The sequence below is a fragment of the Rhagoletis pomonella genome, unplaced genomic scaffold, assembly GCF_013731165.1.
Source record: "Rhagoletis pomonella isolate Grant_MI unplaced genomic scaffold, Rhpom_1.0 Rhpom_scaffold_00007, whole genome shotgun sequence".
Classification (NCBI taxonomy): Eukaryota; Metazoa; Arthropoda; class Insecta; order Diptera; family Tephritidae; genus Rhagoletis; species Rhagoletis pomonella.
This window is the reverse complement of record NW_023458561.1, coordinates 45603425-45624893: the sequence shown is the minus strand read 5'-3', so window position 1 is coordinate 45624893 and position 21469 is coordinate 45603425. Positions and strand designations below refer to the sequence as shown.

Below are 21469 nucleotides of genomic sequence, written 5' to 3'. Positions count from 1 at the left end.
AAGACAACACACAACTGCACGCAAACGAGGCGAGGCAAACCAAAGCAATGCAAAGCAAAGTAAGCAACTAACGAGCGATTTGATTATGCCAGTACAAGGACCACGCACAACATGCACCCTAAGTACATACATACATACATATGGATGAATAGTGAGTAATACCTCGGGGAAAATAGTTAGTGTTTTGCGTGGCGGCGACAACAACAACAACTCAAGCGACTAGGCGACGTCTCACAGTGCTTCCCTTCCATATGAAATGTGGGCAAAAATAGAATTCTGTGCGGATTTAAATGAAAATTCGCTTCTTAGTAAAATTGAGGAGGCAAAATTCAGAAATGCAATTTGTTTTTAAATAACTTTCATATTTCCATTGTAACTGCAGTTTAAAGTTGAATATTTGGGTTCTTGTGGCATTAACGTAGGTATGTACAGATATCAAATGACAGGGCTTGGCCTGTAGATGTGCAATAAAGTTTTATTTTTTTTTTTTGAAACGGGTTGCCACCTGTTACTAATTTTATTAAAATTATTTAATAAGTTAAATGAACAAGATATTACAATACGGCCATCAATTGAAATGGTTTTGAAAATGAGATTTACTTTTAAACGACACGTAGAAGGATTGCCATATGTTTAAAATGTCAAATTCACTTAATTAAGGGAATAAGGTAACTGAAATATGTATATCAATGGACAAAAGGAAAAATTGGACATATTAATCAAGAAATAAGTGAAAAGTAAAAATATTCCTTAGCTTATTTAAGTGTCCGGTAATCTTAAAGAAATGTAATCAAAACAAATCTCTGATTGACAATGTATGTAATTGTAGTAAAATAACAAAGAAGATGTCGTAAACACAATTATTATTTTAGTTTAACTACATATTTTTTTGTCTGACTCTCATATAGAGATAACTATCTAGTTTAATAACCTGATTCCTTAAATTCTACATGTAGTTAAAAAATAAACCCTTTTCATAGAGATTTCTACTGATACCCATCTCTTAATAATGCATTTAACTTATTAAAAAATTCAGTTTTTTTAACAGGTGGCAACTCTTAAAAAAAAATATTATCTAACAGTTAAGCTCTTTAATGTGACACTTCATATCCGAAAATAGAACGAATAGTGCAGATCTGATGGCACTGACAAAAAATTAAAAAAAAAAATAATTAAGCATTAGCAAAAAACGCTTTACTTCAAAAAGTGTAAAAAATGAGCAGGTTTTTATATCCTCCTTCGAAAGCTAAAAACTCGTACTATTTAATAAAATAAATAATAATAATGAGATTAAAAAACATTGTTTTTCTGGAATACCACAGGGGCACCATGTGTTTAACTTTATTCCAAAATTTGTAATCCTATAGCTCTCTACTATCTATATGGAAATAAGAAACGTCAAACCAACATTTTATTTCAAAGAATGTATTTTTGATATTTGTTTCCGCGAAGAGAGAAATTTCTATTTAATCCTTTTTAGTGGATAAATTTCCTTTACAAAACTACATAACACGTTCACATTGCCGACAACAAATTTTTCGATTTTTGCCCACTTAGGCAGCACTGTGCGTCTGCTTGCTTGTACTGCCCGTTTGATTGAGTTCATATTTTGTGTGTACTAAGTTTTTTTTTTCCTCCATTTTTCTTTGCATTTTTGCATGTCGCTTTAGGGGAAATTTTGCATTTTTACTTAGTTATCTCTGTAGCGCCATCATCTTTCTTCAGCGCTGCTACACTTTTGAGTTGTTCTTGATGCACATATGTATTTACATACATACATATGTACGTACGTACAACGGCAAAATGACTGCAGACTGCGTTGCGTATACGCCATGGTGCATAGGCACACGATGTAGTACAAAATAGTATTAGTACAGTTGTTGTTGTTGTTGTGCGTGTGCGCATATCTAAATCAAATGTAATTACATCAACTTAAGCCGCAAAAATGCATAAACAACTTATCTTTCCACACTACTATTTTTCTACTGTTTAGGTATGTGCGAATGTGTTTAAAAGTAGTCAACCAATTTCCTATTCCTCATCCATTTTCACTACGCCGCAAAGTTGAAAAGTCAAAGTTATTGCTGCTGGAGTTGTGAAGAGCAGCTGAAGTTGCAAGTGCCAATTAGATATGACTGCATTTTTAAGTAAAAAAGGTGCAACAAGGCAGGAGAATGTGACTAAGCATCAAATTGCACAAGATTATGTGAGGGATAGCTACTGAAGAGTTATAGTCTATTTATAGGCTAAACGTTTTGTTATTTACTCGTAGTTTTGTTGTAATTTCTTTAAAGAATATGCTGGAGAATGTGAGACAGTCTTATGCAAAGCCAAGTGGCATTCAAATTCTCGGTTACTTTAAGAAAATCGATATTTTCACATCACTGGAAATCCATACTGCCACCCTTAGCTCACGCATTTAATGCCAGGCCAGCGAAATATCCAATTGACAGTGCATTTTTTTCAAAGGGCGGTCGCTTCTTCGCAGACAATGGCAAAGCTAAGCATGCTGTTCCGCTACTTATGAAAAAGGTTTCCATGTAAATCACTTTCCATTCGATGTTTGCGTAAATTTGTAGATCGCTCCTTTTGTGTGAGAACACGAAAACGTATTGTTGCAGGGGCCGAGGCACGCAATACCGCCTTACTAAAAAGCATAGTGATCCTCCTGGGCACTCTTGCGTTCAGCTCAGCCTAGCTCGTCGGTTTCGGGTGGGTTTCCGTAGATCACCTGCGATGTTCAGTATACTGTGCCAACAAAAAATAAATTTACCCACATACCCCAAGCCAACAGTTAACAAATACCACCACCATAAACGAAGCCTCCTCTGATCCCGGCCACCCCCTAGCAGTCCCCATCCCGCCAAGGCACCCCTATAAACGCGTCCCCATCCTGTCCAGGCCCACTGTTTGCCTCCATGAATTCGAGGCCGGCCTGTCCGCCCCTCCTGTCCTTTGCTGATTATGGCCTTGGCGGATCAGCCCCTAAATCCGTATCGTATGAGATCATCACACCATCTGTCCACATTATTATCTGGCTTAAATTATGTATTCTTACATCTAAGTACAAACGCTTTGGAAGCGTCCTCTATGTCAACATTACAATTATTTATAAGTATCCTAACAGAAATTTTATAAATGGAACGTGTTACTCATATGCAGACCAACGCCTCACGTACTAGAAAAATGGTGAAACATGTAAGCATGGATCTCTATATTCCTTTCCATAAACCCGCTTCCCAAGGCGCCCCGTGAATCGAGATTACGGTGAAGGTGCTCGCATTTACACCCAATGACGAATTGACATTTATACCTGTAATCCACTTCCCTACATACACTCAGCGCTGTGTAGACATTCACCTGCAGATAAAGCAATCGCGTTCTTAAACTTAGAACTTCTAGCAAATCTGAGAGGATTATTCGTAATTTCTAACTAAGCTAGTTATATAACTATGGTATCGAACTAGTAATCTTCTCGCAGTGTTGAGTGACTGTTACTTCCAACCTAAGTAACCGACCTGGTGTTGACGTGAATCGGAGCACGTGGTCACTCCACGGAATCTGCGAAGCGCGAGTGCGCTTTCGTATCAATAAGGACGGAATTAATAAACTTAGCTGCATTTATCTCCGCAGCCACCGCAGAGAAAGCTCTGTCAATTACTTGTTAGAATGTAAGGGTGCGGACGCACAGAAAAACCAAATATTTTGGCTCCTGGCTAAGTTGACGTGTTGAGTACATAATCATTGACGATTTCTTATGTAAGTTAAGTAAGCTTTCAGAGTCATGTACCTGAAAAATCAAAATGCAAATTGAATATCAAAAAGTGCTTTGCTTTCAGCTAAATAAAACACGCTTCTAAAAAAGCTTGCTGTATGAACCTTTTATTTATGTATGTATGTAGCTACACTAATTTGGTAAGGCTTCGCTCAGCTCGGCCCCTCTTCCTGTATGAACGTGCCCTGAGAGTGTCGAATATTATTTAAAATAGCATTAAAAATGTATTTCGGAGATTTTTCTGTAGCCAGCAGCGAGGCGAGGTTATGTTAAATTAGCTTTGACGTAGCAAATAAGGGCTTCAAGGACCTGAATATATGGAGAACTTTCGTAACAATGTTTGCCTGAAATAGTTCATCACATAAGAATGATATTTGCAAAGTAGTCGGGAGCTAATTTTAGTTATCGATCGTGCTCTGCAATAACGACGCAACCCAAGACTTCATATTTTTTAGTAAAGCCAATTAAATTTTTTTTTTTCGTAATAATAGTATTAGCAATAATATGTCTTGGAACGTAATTATTCCGGATTATTTGCAGTCATTCTGTAGGAAAAATTTCTAAGCAACATTCTTAATTTGTTGGGTAGTTTTTTTAAACCATTCGGGAACTTTCATGTTTTGTGCGGGGTTTGACGTGATACTTAAGTTTTAAAGGTCTAGATCGAGTATATTTCTCGAATTTAAACCACTAGCTGTAAAAACAACAAAAACACAGATTTATTTAATATTATGCCCTAATACTGTAGGGAGTATAAAAATACCTCCTTATATAGAAGTAAAATGAACACGCGAACTGCACAAAGATTATTCTGATAACTTTGACTGCAAATCGGCAGGAGTTGCCGTGGTCCGAATAAAATCCGCATAAAATTTGATTTGGATGGTTTTTAAAATAAAACCAATGAAATGAGAGGCTATGCGCTAGATAAAAGCAACTATGTTTTTGTGACAGCATAATGTACATACATATATGAAACTTGTAATGTTGGTTTTAATTATCGCTATAATAAACTGAAAAATTGATAAGTCCATTTTTTCCAAATTTTACAGGGGCGGAAAGAAACTTCTTTTAGCTATTTTCTTCTGACATTTTGAATATAACATTGAATATAACATTCAGCGTGTTCAAAGCAAAGCAAAACTCCATACCAATCAGAAAGGTTGGTGTTAACGAAACGATTTTGTATTATTTTGACCTTATCGGACTACTGTGCCTCTTTTGGACTTAGCGAATTTGCATTCACTGAATTTCATCCCATATAAAAATATTACTTTTCGCAAAAAAATGTATTTATCACCTTTTACTCGCTATATCACTGTAAATAAATATTTCACTTAAAAATCATTTTTTGTTTTACGTAAGATAATCCTATATCTTAAGCAATTACACAGTATCCAAATTGAAGACACATAAAAAGTCCATATCATTTACATTATACGCTCAAATTCAGCCATTACGATTACAATTACTTAAGAACGAAAATGGCGGCAATTAAAGTGAGGAAGTACTTTAATCTCTCAACCAAGCGGTTAATGATGGCAAATGATGTGCTAATGACAGACGGAAACCATGCAGAGTAAGAAAATCGAGGACGTCGGCACCTCAACTCGACACAGCGACACACCGACACACCCAGCTGCATATAAATAAAATGATGACAGATGAGAACCCAAAGGAAATGCATACGCAAAAGGAAATGAACGAGTTGTTAAAAAAAGGAGATGAAGTTAAGAAAATGACATTACCGAGGAGAAGGTAGAAAGAAGCATGAGAAATCTATGCATTTATTCCGACATGAGCTATGCCAACGTAAAGCACGCGCATAGTAGAAATGTCCTTTGGCGCATACCACCACAGTACGTAGCATACAACTGTCACAAATGGAGGCCACCACAAATGCAGCACATCAGCGGCGAAAAGGAAAATGCACAGCAGAATATCGCGGAGCAGAGCAGAGCAGGGCAGGACAGGGCAGAACACCGTACAGGAAGTGGAATGGCGACAAATGCCGTCATAGCAGGATGTACTTCTTTAATGCAAGTGTGAAAGTGCATGAAGCACCTACACCCATACACTCGAATGATATGTGCAAGGGGATTTGTGTGCAACATCCAAACACATGCCGCCACAGCGCAAAGATGCAAAGACAGGAGAACAGCAATGTAATGCGACAGCTTTATGAATTTAACAACAACGAGTTGACTTTGTCGCTTCCGAGCCTTGGCTTGACTTGCTCACTCGCTGACTGGATGGCGTTAAGTTGTGGCCATGAGCAGGCGGCGGCAGCAGTGCCAACTGCCTCATTTGGCACAAATGCAAACGGCATGCCGGTAGATAAAGTCGCAGGATACAAGTGTTTATGCCGATGCAAGCATAAATGAGTAAATATGTAAATACAAGGACGTATACAAAAAAGCATATGCACATTAGGGTGGAGCGAAAAAAAATGTTGCGATTTCTAAACTCGAATAGTACGGAAAACCCTTAAAGCTTCAAAAAATCTGTCATATGATGGTTCTTTATAGGGTTTTCTTTCTTCTTCTTCGATTTTCTGGAAATATTCTGAGTTAATACATCCTTGATTTTTTAAATTTTTTTGCGTACGGAACTTTCTAAAGAGCCTTTTGAAACAAGTATGTATAAAAATCCCATAATTTGTGAGATTTTTCGAAGCTGCATGGCTCTTGAGGCGAGCGTAAATGGTATCTGCAATTACACACTATTAAAAATTCGAAATAAGTTCTTTTTTGTTTCACCCTAATACTTATATGTATGTATATGTATGTTTATTTACATACATACTTGTAGGTTTACGCACAAGTATGAAAGTCGTCTACTCATATGCTATGCCAAAGTTCCGACGCATGCAATAAGCATGAAATTCCTACTTAAGGCTTAAAAGAGACAGCTCGGCAGATGATCCTGCATCCTTTGCATAAAAAGCAAAAGGAAAATGAGTTTTGTATGTATGTAAGTTTTTTCTGTGCATTTATTTTTTACTTTTTTCCTTTTGACTGCTTTGGTAACAGGGAAACCGCATGCAATTAAACTGATGGCAGATTTGCTGTATTCAGCTGTGTTTTTTAGTCACAAATATTCATGCAAATAAACATACATATGCACGTATGAGAATGTGAAGATTATTGAAGTTTTTACAAAAGCAAGAACAAAAACAAAAAAACACGTTGAGTGCTTGTAAAACACACAAATGCAAAACAATTTCTGCTTGCAGCTGGGAAAGGAGTTAGTGCAAAAAAAAAAAATATTAAAAAAATATCAAAATAAATATATTTGCATGTATGTAGCTAAGGCAGTAAAGGCAGAGCAGCCTCTGGCTATGTGAGTTATTTGCAGCAATGCAATTTGTGCAACAAAGAAAAAATTCTAGCACAAAAAAGAAGTTACAAAATGGGGTAGCAAGCGAAATTACATTTATTTGCAAGTTAACAGGCGGCAGCAGTTGATTTGTTTGTTTTGTTGTCATTTTTGTTTTTGTTTTTTTTTTGGTTTTGCTTTGTTAAGTTTCACTGTAAGCTGCGTTACTATGGCTATGCTGCTTCTGCTGTGGTGCAAAGAAAAGTTCTAAATTCTACCTCAAATTGGTGCTAATGCCGGTGCATGTCGAGCCAAATGCTGCAAAGTGACACATAAATACATATGCATTTATATGTGTATGTATGTGCATAGCTGATTGTGGCATGTGCGTTGAGGGCGGGGGTGACAGGGGCAGGATTAGTGTAGGGATCATAGCATATATTTTAGATAATTTACATATATTGAAATTCTTGTGGATTAAATAATTTTGATTGCTAAACAGCGCATTAGTGTAGAATGTTTTTGAAAAGACAGGAGCTTCATAAATATTTGCCCGATGCGCACGGGTATTTAAAAATTCTCCTTGATTATCACACATTTTTATTTCCCCACATTGTACTTATGTAGAAATTTGTGTATAAACTACAACATTGCTTTATGCTACAACAATAAATCCGCCCTAAGTCTGAACGCGTACCAAATAGTTAAGAACATGTAACTTGCTTCTTAATCCCACCAATTGAAAAAAAGACGCTATACAAATTTTTTTACCTGGTGTTTCCAACTTCGCTGGTAAGTATTTTTATGCTAATGGTCAAAAATAGATATCTTTGGATTTTTAAACCAAAGCGAGGCACAGGCTGCTCATTCTCGCGTTCATCATACGCCCCGTATACTAGTGTTAGCCCAGCGGCTTAAATTCTTCCACTAAAATTAAGGCGGGTTGAGGTGAGCTGAGTTGAGTTAAGGCAATATGAGAGGATTTTAAAAATCTAAAAATTACTTTGTAACAGACTCTTCTATTGCCTAATTGGTCTAAGGTCTATTGGTCCTATTCATAAAAAATTAAATAGATTTAGGAAAGTGACATTTTCATACAAATTTTGGATGTATGAAAAATTAAGCTCTTCTTTATTTTTTTTTTTTTTTTGAATTTCGGCGTATATGTAGAAACCAAAATTTCGTAATAACTTTTGAAATTCTAACCCTTTCTTTTACGCTGCCACTGCCTGACAGTATCCTGGCGTAAAAATTGGAATTTTTCCTGAGTTTGTGTGCGGTATAACATAATCTGTTTGTATGTGAGCTCAGCTGCATGTTTGATAGCTTTGACGTCAATCAACGGCAACAACTGCACTGACGAATCATGCAAATACATACCAGTTTACCAACGGAGTAAGTCTCCTTCCAAGAAAATTTATAGAACGCATGTTTGCCATTGCACTGCTTTTTCTAACATATACATACGTATGTATGTACATTTATATGTATGTGGGAATAGATATATGCGCTTGTTATATAGTAGTATGCATGTATTGGCATGCATGTCTGAAGTTCACGTCCCTACATAATTTCATTTGGATGATGTGTGTGTGTAAGTAAGTGGATTTTATTATCTAAATTATTCTATTGTTTGTTAGTTATAATGGCATTTCCTTTCCTTTTACTCTGAACCTTTAAAAAAATGCGGTTCGCGGTTCGGTGATTCTGACTGGAAGGGGTGTCGTCAAGACGCGCATTGCTGACTTATGAAAAGGAAATAAGTCATAATTACATAAAAAAATGCTTTCATTTCACAATTCTTGCCTGAGTCGTTTCAAATTTGTTTAATGAATAAAAACTTCATTTTTAAACAGAGAAATGGAGAGAAATTCGTACATACAGTTGTGCATGCTTGACTAATTAAGGTTTAGCTACTTTTCTTTCGTTTATTTAGGGCTGGTTTCTCCAACTCAACTTAACTTAGCTTAGCCATTTTTTGGACTTAAGTCAAAAGTTAGCCTATGTTTTACACAGCTTATTCTTGCCTAAGTCAAGAAAATTGGCATAAATAAGTTAAGTTGAGTTGGAGAAACCAGCCCTTAATGTTTGTTATTTTTCTTCTATAAAAGTCTAGCTCATAAGGGCCATATTAAATTTTAGTATAATAAAGTGCAAGTTTAAAGTGGCTAGAAAATACCGTTGGTTCTTGGAATTTTTTCTGACGGCGTCACGCTTTTTCTTCAATACAAAATATGCTGGACAAAAGAAGAAGTTTGAAATTTCGATTTAGGGTTACTTAGAAAGTATGAGCCAAAGAATTTCATCACGATCTTGCAATTCGCATATCCTAGCCTTATACCAGCGCCTGCTGCGCTGGAATGAGTTACATCTGTCCAAGAGTTAATCATAAGGGGCTCAGACTTGCCATCAATTACTCACTAGCGGGTGATAACATTTCAGTGGTACCTTTCATTTGGAAATCGCCAGTAAGGCAGTTTCCAAAGCCGCTGTAGCCCCAAATGGATCTAAGTAGATAATAGGAAAGTAGCTCAGACATAACCTGACCAGTTGCAAGTGTATCCTAATTGCGTTTAGCGCCCTAACAGCTGCTTGGTTATCAGAGTAACTATATGCTAAGTTCACTGTTTGCTTTTTCTAGTCATCCCACTTCACCTAATCACGGAATGAGTGTAGACAAGAAGCTACTAGGAGCTATTTCGGAGACGCAGTAATCAGTGTGATTAGGAATGCAATCGAAACCCTGCAGAACTCCGGAATTTTCAGTCCCCGTGCGTATTAACCCCCCGGTTCCTGGCTGCAATGTTGACATGTGCTATGCTCATTATGGCGCTAAGCACCAGCGTAGTAGTAGCTCTTAGTGACCCCTAGTGAATTCCACCGGGGAAGGATTACGTAAGCATAATAATCGTAACTTAACTAGGGAGCCAATGAAATAATTTGGCAAAGAGACCCAATGACTTATCCATAGCTCCGCTTTCTCACTCTTTCCAAAAAGTAGCTATGATTATCGATGTTAGTACCACTCTATGTTGTTATTATTCCTTCTTCTTTGTTTTATAGGAACAGTTAATGCTTTGAGGTGTTCATATTATCAGATTATTATAATGAGAATTTATATTATCAGATTATTATAATGAGAATATAAATACATATGAAATGAAAAATCGATCAACACTCTTATAAAACAGAGATGGTTTATCAATAGAAAAGTAATTAATTAGTATTTACACTGTAGTAGCTCGTTTTGTAATTGCTTCAATGATATTTTCACTGCTATCTGCAGCTTATATCTATAACTTTGGACAAGACACATTTTGGACAAGACACTTTTTGAATTTTATTTAACGAAAAAATATGCTTGATTTTAGAAATATGAAAGTCATGATAAATATATGTAGTTAAAAAGGCACATCCTTCTTGCAACCGCAATTGCCCTAAAATCTGATTAAATCATGAAGAAAATGAATACTACACGTACCTACGTACTTGCATACATATGTATGCTTTTTGCACTTTTACATAAATTCGGAAGGTAGCTTTTAATTAGAAATCGTATATGCATTTTCGCAATATATTTAGTTCATCAGAATATAATTAAGATATATATGTAACTAACCTTGGCTTTTATACTGGAAGTGGTTACATGTAATTTATTGTGTTGCTGTGATGCAAATTTCAACATTTTGTGGCATATCTGGAAAAAGCAAAACAAAACAATTTTTAATTATAAATTAGCTTTCGGTTAGTTAGTTTCTAAACAAAATGTGCAAGTTATTTTCCATTTTGATTAGAAAGTAGTTTTAGCTCTTACGTTCTAATTTCTGTATACAACTTGTAATGTACTCGGTTGTATGCAATACCCCAATAATACATTAGCTGTAATATTCCTGCTGTAATATTACTGCTACAAATAAAATGACTTCAATAAGCCTGACGTTTGAAAAACGTGTATTCCAAATGCTTCTGCCTATTTACCGACAGTTATATTTTAAAAAATAATGATTACTTTATGATTTTTATTTTTACGCTCAAAGATAGTAAGAAAATAATTAATATTATTTTTTCCCCTTAAGAATAATTATTATTCCTATTCGGAGGTAGCGGACTAAGTCCCAAAGTTTTCCTGCCAAAGTTTCAGCTAGTTGTGTCTGTACGATCGTTTGTGTGGAAAAATATAACTCAATAATAACTATTATTATTAAGCGAAAAAATAAAAATCATAAAATAATAATTAAATGCAGATTTAAATTAATTAACTAATTATTAAAAATTAGAAATCGAGAAGCAGGTGCACGTTAACCATCAGCTAATATTATATTTCTTATGACCGATGACGATTAATTTTTAGCTAATTTTATACTGCAGAAATTTGTATTACTCCTAAGATTCGTCTTCGTCATCGTACGTAATAATAATGGCAGTGATTATGGTAATGGTAATGGCAGTAGTAATAAAAAAGGTTTTAGTAATAGTGTTAGTAATGGTGATGGTAATGGTAATTGAATTAGTAATGGTGATGAAAACGGTAATGATAATGGTAGATAATGAAGTGGTAATTGTAATTGTAATGGCAATGATAACGGTAGCGGTAATGGCAATCGTATCGGTCCTGGTATTCGTATTCGTACTTAAATTCATCTTCGGCTCCGCATTCGTCATCGGCGTCTCTTCTTCAAATTCGTTTAGACAAAAACTTAACCATTTCCCTGAAAAAATCAAAATGAATTGTGTATGTTTGGCAAGTTAAATCATGACAAGTTTTAGTAACAATTATTTTATTTTGTGTTGCGGAAATAAAAGTCAAGTTACGAAAAAGAGAACCGTTCTCTGGCAATACAACTAAAAAAATCGAAGTCATATCTTGAAAAATAAGAAAATTGGTTGGCATCTCTGCAACAACTCTGAAAGCATTTCCTTTGCTAATTTAAAAAGTTCCTTCTCCTATAAAAGTAAACTTTGCTAAATATTACAATTTGTCATTGATGTCGACGATTTACAGCAGAACACGACAAAGTTAATCCAAAGCTTATAAGTAAATAAAATTTACACAACAAGTCAGAGCAATAAAATTAGTAAGGAAATTAAAAATTTAGGATTAAGTATGTATGTACCTATGTATGCACAAGTTCAGAAGAAAATGTAGATAATTTACGCAAACGAAGACAAATGACTTATGGAAATTGCTTTTATTTTAATTGCAGCGGATAAAGAAAGACAAGGAGGAAATAAAAGTATACGTGCATAAATATGTATGTATGTGTGTATGTAAATTAGCCAGCAACAATTTGGTGGGAGGGCTTTCGTCTTTTGAAATCACTTTTCTATTGAGGTATGTATGTATGTATTTCTATACATATGTATGTGTGAATATATAAAATGAGTAATGAAAATAAAGGATGACATTTCGGAGTATGCTGAATGCCCAAAGGAATGAGTGAGTTGCTTTTAAATTTTTGCGATTGATACATACGCACTCTGAAATTACTTACGTCTGTGACTTTGTAGATAAGCTTGCTTGTATGTACATATGTATGTTTGTACTAAATATTTGCTTGTTTGTATGAATAGAGGCAAATGACATGTATGTATGTATGTGCGTACGTTTGTGGAATTTGACATTGCTGCTTAATCTTGCGTTTAAATGACACGCAAATTGTCAATATTGTTTGTTATGCAAATTCGAACATATTTACCACTCTTCAGGCATTGTTGGAAAAGTGTGGAAATTTAATTTTATATCGAAACTTTTGACAGCGCGGCATAGAGTTGGACAAAAAACTTTTGTACCACGGTTGCCCTTTTCCCCTAAATGTAACAATTTTGGCAAGTTTTTCTTAATTTGGTACAGTCCTATATAGCTTTCAGATATGGTACATTTTTGGAATTTAGTAAATGAAAAATTACTAACATTACATTATATATCTCTTTAACGATCAAGCCTCTATAGTCCACAGCCGTTCAGTGGTCCGTCAAAAGGATATACAGCAGGGCTCCTAGCGGAGAAAGGCAATCTAATGCTGGATTCCCACTAGGCATTAAATGGCAAATATGACAAATGGCAAATTGGGGTATTAAAAAAATAATCGTGTCATTACATTAAAAATAATAGTTATTAAGTTCATTTCTACATGGAATTTTTTTTTTAAATGGCATAAATTTTTTGGCATTTCAAAGCCTAGTGAAAATTCGGCATAAGAAATTTCTAATACCCTATAGAGTAGTCTCGGAATGAGAATTTCCGAGCTACCTGGCAGGACTTTAGGTTCTGTGGCTGGAACATAATATGCGATTGCGCATGTATCAAGGTCAAAGACTTCTATACTTCGGGGACTGGTTAGCGTCTCCGATCAGCATGTGGACAACAGATCTTAATAGGCCACTTTTTTCCGAAAAAATAATAATAATAAAAACTATTTGGTAATCATTATAGAGAATTTAACTTAATAAAGGAACGTTCCAGCACTAAAATATATGTAGTTGGAAAAACCTTCGATAAACGGGTTTTTAGCTACATAAACAAACACAACTCTAACGTGTTTTTCTAAAATATTTGAATAACTAGCAAACACCCGGCGTGCTTCGTTCCACCTTCAAAGTATTTTTGTGGTTTTTCTTTCTCTCACTACATCTAAAACTCTTAATTAATATTGTTTTGAAAGTGTATATACAAAGTAGGCAGATTTTTTTGGTTCAATTAAGAAACAAATTTAATTTCAGCTTTTTATGGAAGATAGATTTACGGCCTTTGAATATTTTTTGCGCATTAACGCACCTTTGAAGAAAGTGAGCGTTCTATAGACTCGAGTTATAAGAATATGTTGCCAATTCCTTCTTCACTAAAATTTGTTTGATGTTTGGCTTTTGGATAGGTGGCAGCCTTTCACAAGGATTACCTAGCAAAGCTTTCTCAAACAGTTTTCATTTGGTATAATTCTTGGAATAGTTCATTAATTTCAATATTTTTAATTTAACTAAAGTTTTTATTTACCTAAATTTTTTCTATAGGTGGCAACCCGTCTCAAAAATAGTTGCGACACTAGACTTTCTTAAACCCCTTTAGTTTGACACCCATATTGTGATATTAAATTTATCTCATCAATTTAATTGAATAAATTTTTTTAAACAAGTGGCAACCCTTCTCAAAAATATTTCTTAAACCGTTTTAGTTTGATACATATATTGTAAACTTATTTATCTTGTCAATTTAATTACATAAAACTTTTCAAACAATAGGCAACTCTACCCAAAAATATTGTTTGGTTCTGAGCCCTCTTAAACTTTTTTTTACACACATATTAAAATATTTACATAATTTTGTCAATTTAATTACATAATATTTTTCAAATAATTGGCAAACCTCTTCAAAAATATTTTCAAATGTAAGTCTTCTTAAAACTTTTTAGTTTGATACCCATTAATTTAGCTAAATTTTTCAAACAGGTGACAACACTCGTGGGAGATATTCTCGGCTGTAAGCCATCTAAAACTGCTTTCTTTTGACACCCGTATTGCAATACTTACTTTATCTTCTTTTGTACTTATACTGGAATTTTTAAACTGGTGATAACTATCTAATTTTTTTTTTTCTAACCATTTGGGTATTAAGCGACCAAATCAAGAATTTATGTGAATATAATGTCTTATATCTTCTAATTAACTGAGCCAATTGCATTAAAATGTTCTTCCCTGCAATAGTTTAAAATTTTATTTAGATCGCCTGAGTAGTTTTTATAAATATATATAGATTAAATGTACAGTTAAAACGTATTTTGGTAAACTTTTCCACATTTTGGTAAAAAAAAAAAAAAAAAAAGTAAGTAAGTGGCAACCATGTTTCGTACATGTTTGTTTGAAGCACAAAGCCCATGCATTTGCCTAAAAATATTGCGTTTGCTGATTATCACGAAATCTTGAAAGCATTGAATTCTTGCAATTCAGCATAGAATATTTGTTGTCTCATAACTTTCAATAGCGCATTTGACATTTAAAATATGACTGTCGGGCACTTAACTTATTCAATGTGACAGAGCCAGTCGGGTGTGAATGCATGCATTCAAAAATTCTTAAAAGAAGTGAATTTTTTGAGCACTTAAGTATAAAAGTTAACAACGAAGTAATTTTTCATTTCCCATACAAAATCCACCATAGAACACATGTGTGCACTTTTGTATGTATGTACGAGTATGTTGTATAATAAATACCTGTTTTTTTCTAATCACGCTAAAATTTTTCGCACTGCTTGCCACCTCTCCCGGCGCTCTAGCTTGGCGGAGGCATTCAATTCGAAAAGACAATAGACACAATCAATCAAAGTGGCTGTGGCTTTTGTTTGTGGGGGTTGTAAATTGACAATCTATTGCTGTTGCTGAAAATTTGCAACCCTCACGTGCCGGTGCAAATCGCGCAACCAGCACATCCGCCTAACTCCCCAGAGATGCCGCATGTCCGTATTTGTAAAGGCACAGCAGGAGCGCCCTGATCGGCTGCATTTTACGAGTAAATGAAAGCAAATAATGCGGTGTACAATGAGCGCTTTGTTCACTTGATTTCGCACAGTGCTTTATTTGTAGTTTAAGTGAAATCCTGTTTTTCATGTAATTTTTTCTGCACATACATATATGCCTACGTATGTAGATACTTCTTGCATTTTAGCAAAGCGCTTCATTTTAATGTACATAGTAGCGCTTCATCCTGCCAAAAAAACATGATTACCACATAAATTACAGTGGAATCGAACTAGGCGATGGGAATCGCTTACCCTTTCGCTTCAAGAAGGCATTACTTTAACATGGGCATGTCATTGGCCGTAAGCCCTTACCGGCACAATTACCTTCGAACGAAGGGAGAACACATTACATTACGGATTAAAGAGAAAAGAATTGGCAATGCCTTACAAACAAGCGATTGAATGGATAAACAGAATCCAGAGAAACGAACAGAGAATGCCTCACAGAGAAAGTAATTTAGAATGCCTAAATATGTACATTAGACTGCATCACTAAAAAATGTTGCGAGTTTTACAAAGTTTATTTTATTTGAAGACGTCCACCAAAATATTTCGGAAAAATATTAAGATTTACGTGAGCTGGACCGATTTGAATATACCTCCCAAAATGGAGTTTTCTATGATTAGAAAGATCTTTTTGAAAAAATCCCCTCAGATGCCGAAACAGATTAAGCTTAAAAAATCTACTCAACGGAATCGTAATATGAGATTTTTGATATTATTATTTTTAACTTTTTTCAAAGATTGATTTACGCCAGATTTGATTTGGGCCAAAACAATACATATTTATATTCGAACTGTTATTATTAAATTTTCAAAGCAAATGGCTTCAAAATCGCAAAGAAAGACCAAGTGCATAGAAAAAAAGATTATTTACCAGGAAGTTTTTGGCTTTAAGACTGCTGGCGTTTGCAAAAGAAAGTTTTAAGTATATACATACCTACCAACCTTCATTTATGCAAAAATGGCGTCGCCTAAAATTGCACTTTTGCGTACAGTCTTCTCCACTTGCTTTACAGAAACTTCACAAATTCTCATTTTATACTTGTGGCAGTGACAGTAGCGCGTGTCTCAAGTGGTTTCTCTACAATGCGTTTATACAGTGTTTTATTATTGAATGTATATTTACGCATGTATGTATATCCATATGTAAATAAGTTTATGCATATACATACTTTAAAGCATATGCGAGTGCATTTTCAACCATTTCAAAAATTAATGCTTTCGAAGTGCATTAAAGTTAAATTGAGATAAAATAATGGAAATACACTATACCTTAATAGTATGTAGTATGTTCGTAAATTTACTGTAAGAAGTTTGATACCAGAGTGTTTTAAAATTTAAAAATATACTGTAGAAAAGACACTATATAATTTTTTGTGGCATCTTTAGTACAGACAAATTGTTAAATATTAGTTCCTTTTGAAAGCGGTGGTGCTAGTCGCGAATCGCCACCATTTGGATATCTATGTTAGCCAACGATTCTTCTTCCTTAGGTGAATAGTCACCTTAAACACTATAAAACATTTTTAATAACACACATCAACTCGCTTTCGCTAGAGGGAAGAATTTATTTTTTAACAAAACAATAAGCTTTGAACTGCTGTACTCGGCAACTGTGGTAGCAGTTGGGAACACAATATTTATACACGAGATTTGGTAGTTTTTTTGTGACTATGCTGTAAAACCAACATTTGAAGAATGAGTTTTGCGTACACATACACGTAGACATGTATGGTGCGGTTTGTGGGCTGCAGTTAAAGTTGGGGGATTATGGTTATACTCATCCCAATGAAAAAGTTTTAATATCCTCAGATGCGATCCTTTTCTCTTGATGACGACCCGCCTCAAATGTTTAAAGATCTACGCTGTAGAGAAATGCACCGGGATATTTAAGGTAAAACTAAGCTGGTTGATGTGCTCGAATAAACACGACTTCGCCGAGAATAGTAAGATCTAAGTCTGCAGCATTAGGTTCCATGATTCATCGGGTTGCAAGGCTGTTTCCTAGGATAGATCAGAAAATAAACACCGACTCAGATTATTTTCTTGTTTGGTCCTTGCAATTATACTTGCTCTATGAGACTAAATATTTAGCAACAAGCCGGACAATTTTACTAGAAAATCAGGCGACTTCCGGAAGTTTTCGAGAACAGTGCAAACTCCTATGAAACTGGTTAGGCTATGGCTTGGGTTAGGCTAGGCTACGTTACAACAAACACTACAACTAAATTACACAGATGACCCAGTTCTCTTGGGAGCTCTCTTCTCAAACAGCACTTTCTGTATTGAGAATGACTTCTTTGAGCCCTTCCATATCAAATGAGGTTTCAGACAGGTCAACACTTTATGACGCCACTTCTTTTATCTGAAACTAGAGGGCCGCAAATAATTTATCAGCATGGATAATGACAAAATCTGATGAGAATATTCGATAGACAGGTTCCATTGAATTAAAGGCTTAAGTATGAATCATAAATGTATATCATCATAAAGGATAATATTTTAAGACTTAAGTAATACTGTTACTAAGAATACTTATATAAACGTACATACGTTTCAACTTAAGGTATACAAATTTTATATCCTAAAAGTACGAAAAGTACTCCAACGAAATTGCCGAATGCATTGTAAGGCGGAAAATTTGTACAAAATAATCATGTAAAACCTGCTGCTGCCGTAAAGAACTAATGGCAGTGCTTCAGGCTCAACGCAAAGACAAATACACTTTGCTGTTACAACATATGTACATATGTACACTAGGCTGGTCCAAAATTACAACTGGGGAAAAAGTTCAAAGTGTTAAGCTTTCACGGCCTAGAACTTTTCTTAATGGAATACTAAAATACCCGTTAAAAAGGAAATAATATTTTGATCTGCCTGGAGATTTCTATGTATTTTATAAGAAAAAAATAGATTTTTCGTGGAAATGGTATAGAAAACTAATATTTTCCGATCGGAAAATTCTGTTTCTTTTCAGGAGACTTCCATTAATAACACTCAATTCTTTATTTTACCATTATATTAATACTAGACAACGATTTTTCATGGGTCTTCGATGTTTCCTCGTAAAAATAACAAAAAATAAGTATAAGTACATAAAAAAAAAAAAAAAAAAATTCTTTCTCTAGGGAAACGTTAAACGTATGGTCTATTTAATAGGTACGCATATGCCATAGACTAAAAAAATTATTCAAAAAGATATCACTGCGACAAGTTTGCTTGTGTTTTATTTATAAAAGAAAATCGGCGGTATTATTGAATCGCCCTACACATGTATATATATTAGCGAATATATATTTGTACTTGTCAAAATGGTTTGACTGCCGGGCATAGTTGATTGCTATCTCTGTGCGCCACGTCTTCAAGCTTCATGGCAAAAAGTTTACAAGTGACTTTCTAAAACAGTTTAAGTTGGAAAACCTAAGCGCCCTAAAGCACAACTTCTTCCGCCCATCGTCAAACTCTTTTTAATAGCTCAATTTTTCTCTGACTTTAAGGCACAGCAAATGCAGTCAGCTTTTGGGTTCTTTTATTTTCTTGCTTTCATTGCCGACTTCTTTGTTGGCAGAGTACATCGCATAGTTGTAAAAAAGTATGCAAAAATTAGTAAAGAAAAGGCATACAAAATTGTTGGCTCGTGCATATGTATGTAGGCATGTAAAAATGTATGCCAATAGCCGGGTTTTCCAGTTTTGCATTTTTATTCGATAGCAGTGACTTTCGTTGCCGCACATTTTCTAATTTCTTACACATTTGCTTTATTCAGCTACTTCTTGCTGCAAAGTGCCAACTGATTTATAGTTTTCTATTTTTAAGCGATTTTAGCTTCTTTATCGCTTCGTGAAAAATGTAGCTTGATGCTGCCGCTGCTGCTGCTGCTGTTTTTGTTGTTGTTTGGCTTTCCACTTGTTCTTAAGTTTTTTTTCTTTCTTTTGCACATTTAGCAGGTAATCAACCTATCCAACTGCATATTTATGTATGTATGTATATGGGTATTTCTCTCGCCTCACCCACCAAACCGATTGGTTTTTCCCTGCTGGGCTGCCACGCCTACTCGCCTCTGTATTGCATGTAGGCTATATACATTATGCAATTAATTCTTGTCGAAGCTGTCATGTATAGCGATTTATTTCTATTCAACTGAGCTTATCTAGCCTAGCCGACACTTGTCAAGCTGACAGTGGTAGCTGGTGCATGGTTGCGATGGTTAATCAATTAAGTGTACACATCTATGTATGGGGCTATGCTGCATGTTGATGCAACGAAAAACTGCAATATTGTTGCAAATTTAAAATTATAGGACAGACCCGGAAGACATTGTTCTGCCGTAAAATTATTTACTTGCTGGACAACGAAACGAAAGAAATAATATCAATGACGAATTTATTTGAAATGCCATTCAGAGTTTTAACAATTGCTCGAGCGGTATTATACAAAAATTACATTTAAACAATTTTTAGTTTGGTTGCCACCGTATTTCCAAATACATATGTAGTATGTAAGTACATAGGTGTAAATTAAAAAATTTTTTATATTTTTTTTCTTTATTTTATAATTTAGATATTAGATTTTTAATTATAGACAGCATACCTAAATCGTGTATAAATTTAAATATATGTACATTAGGGTAGGAAAATCAACTTTTTTTTATTTTTCCTGCTGCCACCCCCAAATAAGGACACGTTTTTTTTTTTTTTTTGTTTTAAATCGGTTAATATTTGCCCATGGCGCCGTAGCTTTGAAGTTTCAAGACGATGTATTTTGATACTAATTTCCGGTATTCCTTGTCAGGTTTGGTATTGAGACAAACCGGCTGCAGAGTTCTGCCATCTTCAATAGCATTTTTTAATTTTCTGGGGCTGAGATACTAGCCAAAATAGAGTGTAAACTTAGCTGAATAAAATTTCTAAACTAAGAGTTCAGGACAATTAGGGGTTGTATGTTTATATTTTTTAAATGTCACTTACCAAAAAAATTTAAATGAAATTAATTCTTGTTCTTTAAACCTGAAATATATGTATAATGGCTGAAAGATACATAGTTATGCAAAAACCTGAATGTAAGTAAAACCAACAAGTCCAAAAAACATTGCCTTCAGCTTGGCGATCTTCCAATTTAAATGCAGTTCCTCCCACTTACAATTCGCAAAAAAATTTCAGTTCCTATTTAGACTGAATGCAAGAGACAAGAGGGTTTATTTAATTGCTTGGAAACTAAAAATAGTAAAATCTAAAGAACTTCAAACGTTGTATAAATGTAAAGTTGCTTACTTAAATGTCCATTTAAATGACCATCCTTGCCATAGCAGTCACTGCACAAATGCATAAAAAATAGAATAAGACTAAGAATGAGTGGCATAATGGAGAGTAAGAAAAAAATGGCGTGAAATAAGAATTGCAAGGAGTTGTGGGAAAACGTGTTTAACTCGCCCCAAAATGCGCGTTATCTCACATTTTGCTTATTTGGTTTATTTGTTGTTGCACTATTCGGCTTGCCACTGCATTTTTTGCTCTTTTGACAGCAAAAAAAAATTTAGGTTAATTATTTACTGAATAAAAAGAAAGATAGAGTAGAGGAAGAAATAGTTTAAAATGCATAGAGGAAAAACAGAAAATCGATGAACTAAAATAATATTTCAACAAATGTATGTATGTCTGCTGAAAGGTAAAATTCTTTCAAAAAATAAATAAACATATTTTTAAAAATTACATATATAGATACTTATGAATTTCTCTTTTTCAAACAACAAAGCCTAAAAATTATAAGGAAATTAAATTATAAAAAGAAAAAATTAAACTGAAGAAGAAAAAATAGTACTTGAAAATTAAATGAAATAATTTATTTTTAACACAAAATATCAAAAA

The 21469-nt window shown here is 34.5% G+C and overlaps 1 protein-coding gene across 1 annotated transcript in view; it reads right to left on the bottom strand.

Moving 5' to 3' along the window:
* Positions 1 to 21469, bottom strand: part of LOC118742913 (protocadherin-like wing polarity protein stan) — a gene marked incomplete at its 3' end in the record, with an annotated part of 73408 nt that overhangs the window by 38436 nt on the left and 13503 nt on the right. Inside the window, 1 exon segment of the mRNA XM_036475333.1 lies at positions 10713 to 10790.